The sequence below is a fragment of the Brachycentrus maculatus genome, unplaced genomic scaffold, assembly GCF_059751285.1.
Source record: "Brachycentrus maculatus isolate JH-2025_06_01 unplaced genomic scaffold, ASM5975128v1 h1tg000153l, whole genome shotgun sequence".
Lineage (NCBI taxonomy): Eukaryota > Metazoa > Arthropoda > Insecta > Trichoptera > Brachycentridae > Brachycentrus > Brachycentrus maculatus.
Window position 1 is genome coordinate 15,141 of NW_028280906.1, and position 14,797 is coordinate 29,937.

A 14,797-nucleotide genomic window follows, 5' to 3' on the forward strand; every position below is an offset into this window, starting at 1 on the left:
ATGAATCAGAATTAAAATTCTATCGACCCCTTTGTATTAAAATAAAAGAACTATCATGCAAATATAATTATTTTAATATATTTTATCAATTTTTTAATTTAACTACATTTATTTTTATAATTTAAATTTTTTTTTAACCCTCCGCACCCAATTGTGCATAGGGCACTGCATCGTGTTGACGTATCTTGATCGTCATTACTAACATGAAGGCAAGGTGATTAATTCTGCGCTTCAGAGATCAGTCCAGGGTAATATAAAATAAAAAGTAGTGTTTAAATTCACTAATATTTATTTTTAACCCTCCCCTTGGGAATCAAACCCGAGACCTCCAGCACGGTAGCTAAATATGCTAAACATTACACCACGGAGGCGGACTAGATATTATTCATTAGCTACTCCGCCTCCGTAGTGTAATGGTTAGCCAACTCGGCTACCGTAATAGAAGTCCCGGGATCGATTTCCAAGGGGAGGGGGTCAAATAAATATGTGATTTTTTCATTCTAATTTTTATTCAATATCATCCTGGAATAGAATCTGAAGCGGAGGGCTGATCACCTTTCCTTCTTCATGTGTTAACGATTAAGATAAAACTTCGTTGATATGATGCAGTGCCCTATGCACAATTGGGTGCGGATGAGGGTTCGATGAAGAAGCTACACATATCTACTTATAAAATATATCTTACATATACTAGTACACTGTGCCCCTCCGAATAAGAGACTAAGCACTTGTGCTTGGAGAGCGACTTGCACTCAAAAATCATTTATTTTTTATAATTATGGATATATTTTGGAATAATTATGGAATAATTTGCTTCCTAAATATTTTAAATTTTGTTGAAATTGCTCTAAAATAACATATTTTTAAACCATATATTGGGTGTTATGCATACTGAAGGTTGTGGATTACAGCTGAACGTTTAGAGCTATGAGAAATCTATTGCCAAGTGTCTAAAATATGGTTTTGTGCGCCAGCATTTATTTCCTGAAAATATTAATAGATCTATAGAAAGAATACACAGTATGCTAGAAATCCCTTTTTGGAATCGAGACTGGCGCAAAGACACTCATTTTTCAAAGCTCCTAATCTTCCCACACACAGATCTTGCCTTTGTTGGATCTTTTTTTGTATAAATATATATATTTTTTAAATGTAATTCAAATAAATTGCGAAATACAAAAAAAATCAAATAGAGGAAAAAAAGAATAACTTAATGCTGCGTTTATTTATAGTTTATGCCCTACGCTCTTTTTATGACATTTGAGTATATAAATATAGCTCTGTTCAACACTCAACGTTCCTTTTAAGAACACGATTCATTGAAATTGTCTAAATTTAGCCGAAAGCACCACATGATTTACACGCACTTATTAGCGAAGTTGGAAATAAATAAAGCGTTCACATTCATATAACAACTCAAAGCCATTGTTGACTATTTTTATCCCTTTCCAATTTGATTTGACGTTGAGTTATATTAAATTCTGTAGTATAAAATATTCCGAATTCTAAATTCGAGTTAAATTCCGCAATGTTAAATAGTGCGAAATCTAAATTTTATCTAAAATCTGCAATGTTAAATATTGCGAAATCTAAATTTGAGTTTAATTATGCAATGTTAAATATGGCGAAATCAAATTTTGAGTTGAATTCTGCACTGTTTATGGTAATATTGCGAAATTTAAATTTGAGTTAAATTATGAAGTGTTCATTATTGCGAAATTTAAATTTGAGTTGAATTCTGCAATGTTAAATATTGTGAAATCTACATTTCAGTTAAATTATGCAATGTTAAGTATTGCGAAATCTACATTTCACTCACTCCTTTCAACAATCTCATATTTCAAAAATCGTCAATTTTCAGTTGTGCATGTTTTCGGAATGCCCAGAAAATGTACTAAATCCCAGCAAAATCGGCATATTTTTAACATAATATTTACCCGCTACAGGGCAGAAAGTATTGTTTTTGCATTTTGAAAAAAAGGTATTGCTCAATTATTTTTTGAAATACCTAAATATTTTTCAAATGGAGAAAAAATCTAGAGGTTTAACCTAAAAAAATCAGTTGCACAGTAAAAAGTTCAATATGTGGCTTGAGATTTATTTTTAATACATTTTATTAAATTCTTAAACTTTGAAAACGGTCTCCTGAAAAAATTTTTTTTTTGATAAATGACGTTGTTGAAAGGATTGAGCGAGTTGTCAGTTGATTTGCAGTTAGTACGTTTTACCATTTCACCATGACCAGCGTTGGTTCTGTGGATGGACCGAAAACGATATTCAACTTGATCCTCTTTTACAACGCGAAATTTTGTTCACAGATTAGGCAAATTTTTGGTTAAATGGTTATGTCAATAAGCAGAAATGCTGAATTAAGAGTGGAGAAAACCCAGAAGCCTATGAGTTCTTACATCCATTAAAAGTCACTGTTTGGTGTGCTTTAAGGGCAGGTGGAATCATTGGCCCATTTTTTTAAAAGACGATACCGTCCATAATGTTACGGTCAATGGAGAGCGCTACTGAACCATGATTACTGACTTCTTCGTACCTCAGTTGAATGGCATTGATGTGACAGAGCTGTGGTTTAAACAAGATGGTGCGACATGCCACACGGCGGTGCCACCATCAATTGATTGCGGGAATTTCGAATTTGTATACCTCTAAAAAAACACCCGTTGTATATCAGTTTAAGATCATCCTGGCATTAACAATAAATACCCTGCATGTAACGATCAGAGAGAGAGAGAGAGAGAAAGAGAGAGAAAAATTTAGTCGACATTAAACAGTTCCAAATGGGGTAATGATCTCTCTGTAGGCAACTCGACCGAATATTAACCGATTTGTACAAATGTCCCCTTTAGCAGTGGTCCTCAACCTTTTTATCGCCGCGGACCGGTCAACAAGGACGATGATATAAGGAAATAGAATGAAGAAGGTCTGTTGAGATGGTTTTTACATGTGAATGGAATGGGCAAAGAAAGGGGACAAATTTAGGATGTAAATTAATGATTAAAAAAAAGTATTAAAACATTCAGTTAAATTTTATGCCTTTAATTTCACATTTCATTCATTTCTAATATTCAAAATGAATTTTTGATACTATTTAGGATGGTGTGTTGAGATGGTTTGGGCATGTGAATCGAATGAACGAAGAAAGGACTTTTAAAACGATCTCCTGAAGAATTTTTGATACTATTTAGGATGGTGTGTTGAGATGGTTTGGGCATGTGAATCGAATGAACGAAGAAAGGACTTTTAAAACGATCTCCTGAAAAATCAAATATTTTGAAATATGACGTTGTTGAAAGGAGTGAGCGATTTGAGTTAAATTATGCAATGTTGGCGATGTTGCGATTTTCACGGTTTTATTTGTTGCTTTCATATTGTATATAATTAATGCAGTGAAAACATTTTAATTAACAAATCTTTTAATTGCGAAAGAAGTTATTCAACTAACTAACCATTACGCCGAGAATAGAACGCCTCACACATCTTTCTTTACAAACAATCTTCGCCTCTTCCATATTCATGCATCTCCTCGTACATCCCGCCTATTCTTCCGACTCCTGACTTGAACGCGCCCAAGTATTTCAATACTTGACTGTGCCAAGTTTTCCTCGGTATTCCCCTGTTTCTCTTTTCAACTACATTCGCCTCATAATTTTGTTCTACAAAAATATAAAAAAAGCGAAAAAAGTTAACTTTTCTTATTGCATATTAAGGCGGTTAAAATATATATTATTTCATTTTAGTGACGATTATTATGAGGTGTGCGGAAGTATTATTAACCTTCATTTAATAACATAATATTCTATGGGTCCTTTAACCAACCTTCATTTCGGTTTTTTGGTAAAATTTTCATTAAAAATTACATTTAAATATGTTATTTAAACGTGTAATATATGACGGTTACATTCGAAATACAATATTTCATAAAAATCCCATTGTATTGAGTTAGGAAAAAAAATATTTAACTGAATTTTCAATCACGTTTTAGCTTAATTAGTTTAAATTCGTATAATATAAATAGTGAAATAAAACACAAATTTATGTTAGTGTGGTGCGTTAGCTGGTTTCTTAACATAATAATTGTAATTATTTATTTTGCTTCTATTAGCGGCACATTCAATTGGTTATATTTTTGGTTTATCAATAATTATATTGAAATCTTACTTTTTTAGCTAAACAATAATTTATTTCAATTCTGACGAATCGGGGTTCATTTGTAAAATATTTGTTTGTTTTTTTGTAACACTATATTATCAATGTTTATTATTTTGTTTTATTATACTTGAAAAAATAATCGATCGTATATATTTTTCCAATATTCTGTACTTTTTGGGTTGAGTTTTATTTTTTTTAAAGTAAAACATTTTTAACGGCGATTTGATTATTGACTACTGGACGAAAATTGAATAGGAAATTTTAAGGAGCCTCACGTTTATTAGATACATTTCGTTACATGCGAGAGAAGAAAGATATAATGTATAATATTATGTAAAGAGATGGAGAAAGAGAGCCATACATTATAAACAACGATATAATAAGATAATATCGCATATCATCTTGTCACATGTTTAGAAGTCAGACGTATGTATATACAGCTTAACTACTATGCGTTGTGTAAGTAATAATTATGATTTTCTTTTGAAATGGATACAATTTTATCTATACTTATTATTATTATTTATTTTATCTTTAATACAATTTTTTCTCGTTATCTTAAAAATATCAAAACACAGACATATTTCTCGTATTTTAGTTGTCACAAACTTTTAATATCAGTATTACCAATTGAAGCACATAACAATGATATTTTTAATATTGAATGAACAGAATAATTTTCAAACAAATTTTTAATTATATTTCTTTTCGAATACTTTCATATAAAATCATTAAGAGTTTTTTGAAATTTTTTATTTCGTTTATGAAACATTTTTTCGCCTTGCGTGACTAAGAGTAGTCCCCATTTTACGTCAGAAAAAATAGGTTATTGTTACTTCATTATATCAACATAAGGCTGCATTAACTGATACAGTGCTCTATGCATTCTTATGCATAAAATAAGATCACTTCATAAATAGCGCGCATAAGGGGATCCGATTTAATTTATTTTGGGAGAAGGTGAAATTAAGGATTTTATGTCATGATTAAGATAATTTGAGTAGGGTAGGGTTTCAATTCAATTTCTCTGGATAGGTTGGGGTGTTTCACTGTTATTGACAGCGATATCCCGGCGGCTCATAAAGTGTCCTCATATCTATCCTGCGCATTTCTTAAAAAAACGTGAATTCTCCCCCCACCCTATACTAACAAAAATATTTTATAAATTCTTTTAAAAAATATTGATGTCAAATTTTAAATCTTCAAAATTTTACAAAAAAAATACAAAATACAAAGTACAGAGGAATTCCCCCCCCCCCCGCTGTCCTTTTCTGAAAAAAGATATCCTCTCGATATTTACAAAATTTGCAAGCTAAGTTACTTGTATCATGCTTTAGCTATCATAAACCTTTTATTTATATCTCAACAAAGATGAAGAAGAATAAAGAAGGCTAGGCAACCGGCCTACGACAGTCATAGGCCTGTTTAAGTGATCACTTTACAAACGTGTATCATTCACTAATTCTACCCATGATTGACAACCACACCACTCAAATTCTTGGAAACATAAATCATAAGCCTACAATTTCTTTTATAGAGTATGAACAAATGGAAATGGATAAATAAATTAAATATTTCATTTCAATAAGTGGGATAGAATTGCACAAAATAATTTTTTATACTGAAATAATAAAATTGTCAATAAATGCAAAGAGGGTTATACATAAAATCAACCGTTTCTAGAAACTAAAACTTTCACTTCTAACGCGCGAGAGTACAATGCATTTATCTTTGAGAGCATTTTTTTTATTAATAAATTATAATAGCGATATCTTTCAAATAAATTAAATTATTTGAACAAAAACTATATATTATGATTTCATGCAACAATATTACCTTGCTAGCTGCACCTAGCCATACGATACTGTTCCTAGGTCTAGCTGAATAAAAAAAAAAATAATAATCCGGATTTGTGAACAAGTATTTTTTGACAGTAAAATTGTTGTAAATAAATTAACTGGTCAAATTATAAGCTAACATAAAAATATATATATATATTTGTGAATATAATTCAGGATTCGGACCTCACATACAAGTGAAAATTTCTGCTAAATAAAAAGTTTATTAGAGATTAAGGCTCTCGGGAGTCTTAATTAAGTTAATTAAGTTAAGTTAATCAAGATTGCAAGCAGTTAAATCAAATTAAGCTTTTTTAAAAACTATCTTACTATCTCGCTGTTTACAGGGGTAAGGAGAGAGAATATAACGTCACACCAATCTGTATTTGCAAACAGTCTTTGCCTTTTCCACAATTATTCACACCGATTATTTCGACTACTGACTTGACCGCTTCAAGTTTATGAAATACTTCATCATTGCAAGTTTTTTTCCGTCTTCTATTTTCTATTTTCGACTCTTAAAATTGTTTTGCTGTACTTTCTTCACTCATCCAGTTCACACGCCCAAAACTATCACAATACACATTTCTTTTTAATTAATCGATAACGCTTTTCTCAGCCTTGCATTCTTTCCTTATATCACCATTCAAACATTTATCATACATCGTTTTGCCGCATAGGACTTGCGGAGTAAACAAGTAGTCAACTATTATACATCACATTTTCTTGGCGACAGTTATAATCGTGGGTTGATGATTTCGTTGCTGTATTTTGAATTTACAAATATGTTTTTATTATTTTTATTTAAGTTTTTTTTATCATATACTCTCTGTAAATTAATACTCGGCAATATGTACCTTCATATTCTCAATTACATTTTTTTTCTGTTTGCAATAAAATATTCGCATTTGTATTTGTATTCTTCAGTTTCTAAAATGGTATTTTAATATTAAACGGTTTTAATTGATTTCTAGATACATATACCATAATTATTTTATAATTTAATAAAACGTATCTCAATTCTTTTTTATACATCAAGTATTGAATGTTAAAACAAATTGATAAAAAACTTTAATATTGATAGTTTTGCTTAAAATAAATCTCGAATTGATTTGGATTTATCCGAATTTATTTTACGTATATTTTCCCCTTAAACATTATGAAATCTCGTTTGTCAATAAGTTTTTGTTATTGAATGATTTCTGGTACTTCCCTATCCAATACTGCCCTTTCATTTAGGATTTTCCCCCTAGTGTGCCTAGCCTTGCGTGACTAAATAGTACTCCGAGGGATTTTCATTTCGTAAAATATACGTTTTTATTGAACATGCAATATAAATTATAATATTCCTCTAAAACACATAGTGATCAGAGACTGGATATCGACCCTATGGATGCAATGTCAATATTACAGTTTACAAATATTAAATTGGCATAACATCCGTAGGGTGAATAATACAGTGTTTGACAAAAAAAATGAAGTGGTCAAATAGATCTGTCTAAAAATTTAAAGTTATTCTAGGCTTAGTCTCCTAAAAAATATATGTGAACTATTAGGATGATGCATAAGTACTGTCGTATTTTCACGTAATCTGTAGTTTTTTTTAACCAACTGTGTTAACAGTCGTTCTTAATGTTGTTTTTGTATCATAAAAAGAAGGGTTTATTCTAACATTTTATTCAGTTTAACGTTAGCGGTTGCGCTATAAAGAGCCCATGTAAATTTTTAAAATGTCAGAGAAAAGAGTACATATTCGACTCTTCTACTTTTTGAATTCGATAAAAACCACAATGCAACAGGGGCAACTAAAAACATACGTGATGTGGACGGCAGAGGTGCTATCGAAGTTCGAAGCAGTCAAAGGTGTTTTGCTAAATTCAGATCTCGGATTTATCAACAGCTGATGAAGAAAGATCGGTACGCCCTTCAACTACCGATGATGATGTACTGAAAGCCATTCTTGAAGCTGATCCCCGTCAAAATACCAGGGACATTGCATTGACGATGGATATTGATCAATCTACGGTGGTGAGGCATCTGCATCGCATTGGAAAGGGTTCCAAGTACGACGTGTGGGTACAACGCGCGGCCACATTCTGCGATGATAACACAGCATAAATTTGAGGAGCTAAAATGGGATGTTTTAAAGCATCCGCCTTACTCTCCTAGTTCCTTTTGATTTTTACAATTTTTTATCTTTGATTTTTTATCTTTACAAAATGATAAAAATAAAAAAAAATAACGACGGAGGTGAAAACAGCACTAGAAACGTTCTTTGCATCGAAATCCGAAAGCTTATATTCAAATGGGATTCAAAATTTGACAGAGAGATGGAAGAAATTCATTTAAAATTATTTTTAAAAAAGTAATTAACTGAATTAGTAAAGTATGTGCGAAAAAATAATTTTTGTTTTCATGAAAAAACACGAAGTTAGTTATGCATCGACTTAATAATTCGGAATTAATCTCACCTACATATGTTCAAATGGAGCTAGTCACTATCTACCATACTTTCAAATCTACTAAAATTCTACCCGCTTGTAAAAGGGACAGGTTCTTAAAAATTAGCACAAAATGGATGTTCAATCATGGGCAGAATGGTGAACGTCACACAAGTGCTTAATGCGATCGCTTAAGCCAGTGGAATTCCAGGTCGTAAGCTCTGTAATGCTCAGACTCCCATCTTTTTATTTATAAAATAACGATAGATGTTCCGTATCAAGTTGAGACACCTACGAGACTTTATGTTTACGTCATACATGCGAGGTACTGTATATTGGTATTTTTAGCCATAGTTATAAATTATTTTGCTTCTTCCTATCCCTTTTGTTGGCACAGATCACGATGACATATTTTTTATATCGTTTCTCTTCCAAATAAATGTGTTTTTGGTTTCTATCCGTTATTCAAATGCGTATTCTCTCAACTTAAGTACCTTGACCTAATGTCGGTGCCAATGTTTTCAAACATCAGATTTATTTCATCATTAGAATTGTACGCTCATAAATCTGTCGAAGAATACGTAAATTTCCCGCTTTGAAACATTTAATAATATTGCATTGCTTTTCGCGTACCAAAAACCTCTTCATACAAACATCGATCTAGGAATATCTCATTCGCTCGATAAGAATGTGCATTTTACGCCATTATGTTCATCAATGAACAGTACCTTCATGCATTTTTCATAAATAATTTATTGTTTTAAATACAGTATCGAACAGATTAATTGAAACAAAAAAGTATTGTATTTTTGTAATAAGTTTTGTAAAATATTTTTTTTATTAGTTATTTCATATCGCTCACTCCTTTAAGAACGTCATAAATCAAAATTCGTCAATTTTCAGATGGGCATGTTTTCATAATGCCCAAAAAATTTACTATATCCCAGCAGAAGCGGCATATTTTTAACTTAATATTTACCCGCCACAGGGCAGAAAGTGTTGTTTTTGCATTTTGAAGAAAAGGTAATGTTTAATTATTTTTTAAAATAAACTAAATATTTTTCAAATGGAGAAACAACCTTCAGGTTTTACTAAAAAAGATCTGTTGCACAGTAAAAAGTTCAGTAAGTGGCTTGATATTTATTTAAATACATTGTATTATATTTTTTTTACATTAAAAACGATCTCCTGAAAAATCAAGTTTTTTTCATTTATTACGTTCTTGAAGGGAGTGAGCGATATGTTCTCAATTAAAGATTTTACTCTTCTTGGCATCTATTATTTAAGGTTTTGGCAAGTGGATGCCATTTTTTCGTCTGGAAACCATACCTGAATTATGAATTTTTAATTAGCAGAGACCTTTATGAAATGTACTAATCTTATTGAATTTTTTAAAATACTATGCTAGGTACTCTTGTAAAAATCATTTTCAACTTAAAATAAACTTATTTTTTGACCGGTTATTTATTTAAGTAGTTCACCATCCTACCCTTGATAGAAACCACACTACTCCAATTTCAAAAGTTGTTTATTTATTTTAATGTTTTTTAAACCTCATGTACAAAAAAAATAAGTACATTGGCGGGCCATTTACCAAAAAGCAATATCTTCCAACCAACCAAAAACAGACTAGTGATATTTATCAAAACGTTTGATACCTTATATAGCTATTTGCAATCAGAGAGTAGGTACTTGAAAATTTAAAAAAAACATAAATTACAAATTGACGATAATAAGGAAGGCAGAAGAAAAAAAAGGAGTTAAGGGAAGGAGATAGAGGGAAGAACTAAGGGATGAGGTTCTATGAACAGGATGCTAATGATAGAAAGTAACGTCTCAGACGTTTCTTAAAAGGTATTGGAGAGGATGCATTTTTTACAAGGAGATGTAATTCATTCCTTAGTCTGGCCGCTTGGACAGAGAAGGAATTGCTAAAGAATGATGTATTTATTTATTTTACATGTATTTTACACACACATATATGTATATATATATATATATATATATATATATATATATATATATATATATATATATATATATATATATATGTGTGTGTAAATGTATTTTTTCACATTTCATATTTAAATTTAACATACATAGGTACCAATATTTACCATCCAAATTTTAATATAATATAATTTAATTCATGTAGATTATTTAGAATTTATTGTTTTTATTTCGTTTTATTTCAGTAATTATTAGATTAAAGATTTAATTATTTATTACATAGTAAACTTCTCCTCTATCAATCTCCTCTTGTATCCTGTTTTATTAATATCACAATGTATTTCGTCTGTATGACCAAAAATAGCTTGGAGACTTGTAATGTTTTTCATGTTAATTTGTGCTTTGTCCGCATTGCCAATTTGATGAATTGTTATTTCGTCTGAAAATAAAATGGTGTTCGGACGCCGCCGCCGCCTGGAGGTGGTTCTTCTCCCTCGTTGCTTCTGCCCACCGCATTGTTGTGACGGGCTTTATGGACCATCGGCCGCACGGCGCTACGACTCGCGAACGCTAAGACTTCTGATTAACTACCCCGCGAATGACGCAAAAGCGGGCAGGTACCGCAACACAATTTAACGTTATTTATACGAGATATTTTCATTTCTGTGTTGCTCCACTCGCTTCAAATGTAAAATACCTTCAATGACTGATGAGATACGCTTTTATTTTCGTTTCGTAAAAACATTTTTTTCTTTTATTTAGATTTTAGTATCGTTTTCAATCGATATAAATATCGTATTCTTCTAACCATTGTCCGCACCCAATGGTGCATAGGGCACTGCATCGTATTAACGCAATGTTATCTTGATCGTAACTAACATGAAAGCAAGAAGATCACTCCTGCACATCAGAGACCAGTCCAGGGTAGTATAAATAAATATTAGAGTGTACATAAACTTACAAATATCTATTTTCAACGCCACCTGGGAATCGTACCTGGGACCTCTAGCACGGTAGCCAAACACGCTATCATTACACCATGGAAACGTACAAATATCACCAGTTATATGATTAGTTCAGGATCAAAAAGTTTCAAAAACCATTATGACTTACATTATATTATTGTAAGTCAATGGTATTGTCATATCATAATGGTAAAAACTCTTCTAAACTGAATACAAAATAAAAATAAACATCATTTGTGACCTTTTTTATTCATATATCCGCTATTTATATGCAATAGAAAGAAATAAAAAAATATATATCTTTAATACAATAAATTTTTCATCTTCTTCTTCTTTTTATAGATCCCCAGGACGTGTATGCTTAAAATAGTATTCTATTATTTATTGACTTGTCATTGACTTTGTGGAATGATATGTTCATTATTTAAAAAATGAAACATTACTTATAGACTTTTATTTAATTTCAAATGACTGGTTTTGAAAACTAGAGATGATTTCATCGACAGGTGATTAAAAAAACTAACGGGCAAAGTTGGTTTTTGTAATCACCTGTCAATGAAGACATCTGTAATTTTTATAACTAGCCGTGTGAAATTAAATAAAAATCAATCAGTGGTATAATACAAATGTTTGATTTTTTAAATGATTTTTTAATGTTTTTTTTACTCTTTTATTGAAACAAATAAAATAGGTAAATAAATTAACAGACATACACACAAGTAATATTTGCAGACAATTTTTTTGTAAATAATCAGCAAAACCTCAGTTCAAAAGTCTTTTTCCTTCTTTTAATTACAGAAATAATAATTTATTCACTTTGATGCGCAAAAATTTCTAAAAATGTACGATTAAGTAAAACTTTTGTTCGTTTAAATCAAAGCGTTTGAACATTTAAATTTAACAACAAAAAAACGTCATCTTGGCAAAAGATGCGTTTCACTATTTTTAATTTTTTTTTAATAACTAGCAAACCTTTTGTTTTTTAAGGCTTATCTGCTGGTAGAATAGTATAAAAAAAGAAGATAAGTATGCAAAATACATTTGTAATAATATTAATTAAATTATATTCTTTCTAAAATAAATTGAATTAAATTATATTCTTTCTAAAATATTACTAATATTTGTGCATCACAAATACCCAAACCAGTTGTAATAAAATATTATTTCATTTTGCGATTGGCGTGCATCAAACCCGCGATGCCTGTTTCGCAGTCGTGCGTCTATCCAACTTGGCCACGGTGCCTGTATTTTGAATACACATGATTGCGTGTCTACAATTTGAACATTTACTACATACATCATATTATGTCGTTTACTAACTTTACTTGTTTTATTATTTTTTAACATCTCATCAAAGATGAAGAAGAACATGGAAGTCTGGGCATTTACGGGGCTGACGACCGTCATAGGCTAGTTTAAGTGATCACTTTACACACGTGTAACATTCACCAATTCTATCCATTATTGACAACCACACTACTCAAATTCTTGGAAGTTCTATATATATTAACCAATTTAGAAACCTTGTTTTTGAATCACTAGAACTTCACTAGAGACATCTATTGGTGAGATGTAAAGAAGCTTTTTACTAAGCAGAAACTCTTATATTAGTATGTGAGGTCCGAATCCTGGATTATAATCACACACATGAGAAACGCCAGAAAATACCATTTTCATTTTTATTATTAAGCTTATAAGTTGACCAGATAATTTATTTACAACATTTTGAGTGTGTCCAAATACTTGTTCACAAAATCTGGATTATCTCCAATAATAGGAGTTATTTTCATATTATTTTTTAACATCTCATCAAAGATGAAGAAGAACATGGAAGTCTGGGCATTTACGGGGCTGACGACCGTCGTAGGCTGGTTTAAGTGATCACTTTACACACGTGTAACATTCACCAATTCTACCCATTATTGACAACCACACTACTCAAATTCTTGGAAGTTCTATATATATGAACCAATTTAGAAACCTTGTTCTTGAATCACTAGAACTTCATTAGAGACATCTATTGGTGAGATGTAAAGATTACTTGTTTTAAGTTTTTTTTACGTATTTGTCAGTTTTACTTAATTCTTTGACAAGAAATTTCATTTTAGTATGACACCACTCTCATACAACAAGAATTTTATATCGACACTTATTTGCTTTTACACGAGAACCATTGATACCTTAAATAAAATTGAGTGTACAGTGTAGGGGAAGTTGATTACATGTTTATGAGTAGATGCCTTAGAATAGCCACTGACTTATCCCCTTGCATAGCTACGAAACTTGTATACTTACCGTCATCAAATCGTATGTATGTTTGAATTTATATGGATTTTGGCAGGGTTATAGCAATGAAGCCATATTTACCTATAACAAACAATCGGATGTGGTCAACCATAGGGTCCATGTGTTCATGGTTTCATATGGCCCGTTGAAATTGCAAAGGCCGATATGTTATAACGTGTGTTAGAAATTACAATACTGTTAGTTGGTGATAGAAAAGAAAACGCGGGAAGTAGAATATAGTGCGGAGTTGAAAGGAAGAATGAGAGTATTAAAAATAGTAAGAATGTAATAATGAATAATTATAGTTCTACGAATATATTGAGAGATTCGCTTCTCAGTTTGGTAGTTTAGACAGAAAATGGATTAATGAAGAATATTGTGGTGTATCGAGGAATGGACCAATATTTCTCTCAAGTTGAAGTGTTTTCTCTTAAAAAGATTTAAGCGAATTATTTACGAAATTTTATCTAAAAATATGATAAATATCTAAAGGAAAAATGTCTATAGATATGTTAATTTCCATTGAAAAATAATTAAATTGCGTTCACTTAGGGGTACAATGGGGTAAATGTACCATCTCATATCCGAATGGCCAAACCAATACCACAATAAGAGTAACTATTTCGAATCATCAATGTGCAATGTAGACTGAGAATGGTTGCGGTATTGATATTTCAATAATTCCTTTTTTCCATTTATCCGGTACAGGTTGCTAGTCACAAAAAGGGTAAAAAAAACCATAAAGCTTGTGAATTGCATTATTGACCCTCGAGTGTATCAATTTAGGGGAGACTACCATGTACTAGAATATTCAGGGTGGTATAATTAATTTATCTAGTTTAAACTCCCCTGCTGTTCTGCTTTTAAGAAAAAAGTTTAGTGTGCTTTAAAAAATAAGTGTCAAATGGGATTTTTGTTTTTGACATCTCTTTTTTAAGAAAAAGGATCCTGGTATTTTCAGCGAGTTACCGGCAGTCAAATTGTTTCAGCCATGAATTCGCCTTATTTTTGACCTGCATCGTCTGCGACTGTGATGACGGCATACCCGATTTTGCGGTTTTACGCCTTTGCTGCTCTTGGCAAAGACAGCTGTCCTATTCTCGAGTAGTAGGTATGAAGGAAGCCCGCGCTATGAGTAGAGATTCCCCGTTGAAAC

General features: G+C 31.3%; 1 protein-coding gene across 2 annotated transcripts in view; it reads left to right on the forward strand.

Annotated features, from left to right (window-relative positions):
• Window positions 1-14,797, forward strand: part of LOC148308642 (uncharacterized) — a 46,476-nt gene that overhangs the window by 7,855 nt on the left and 23,824 nt on the right. The gene's annotated exons all lie outside the window — the stretch shown is intronic.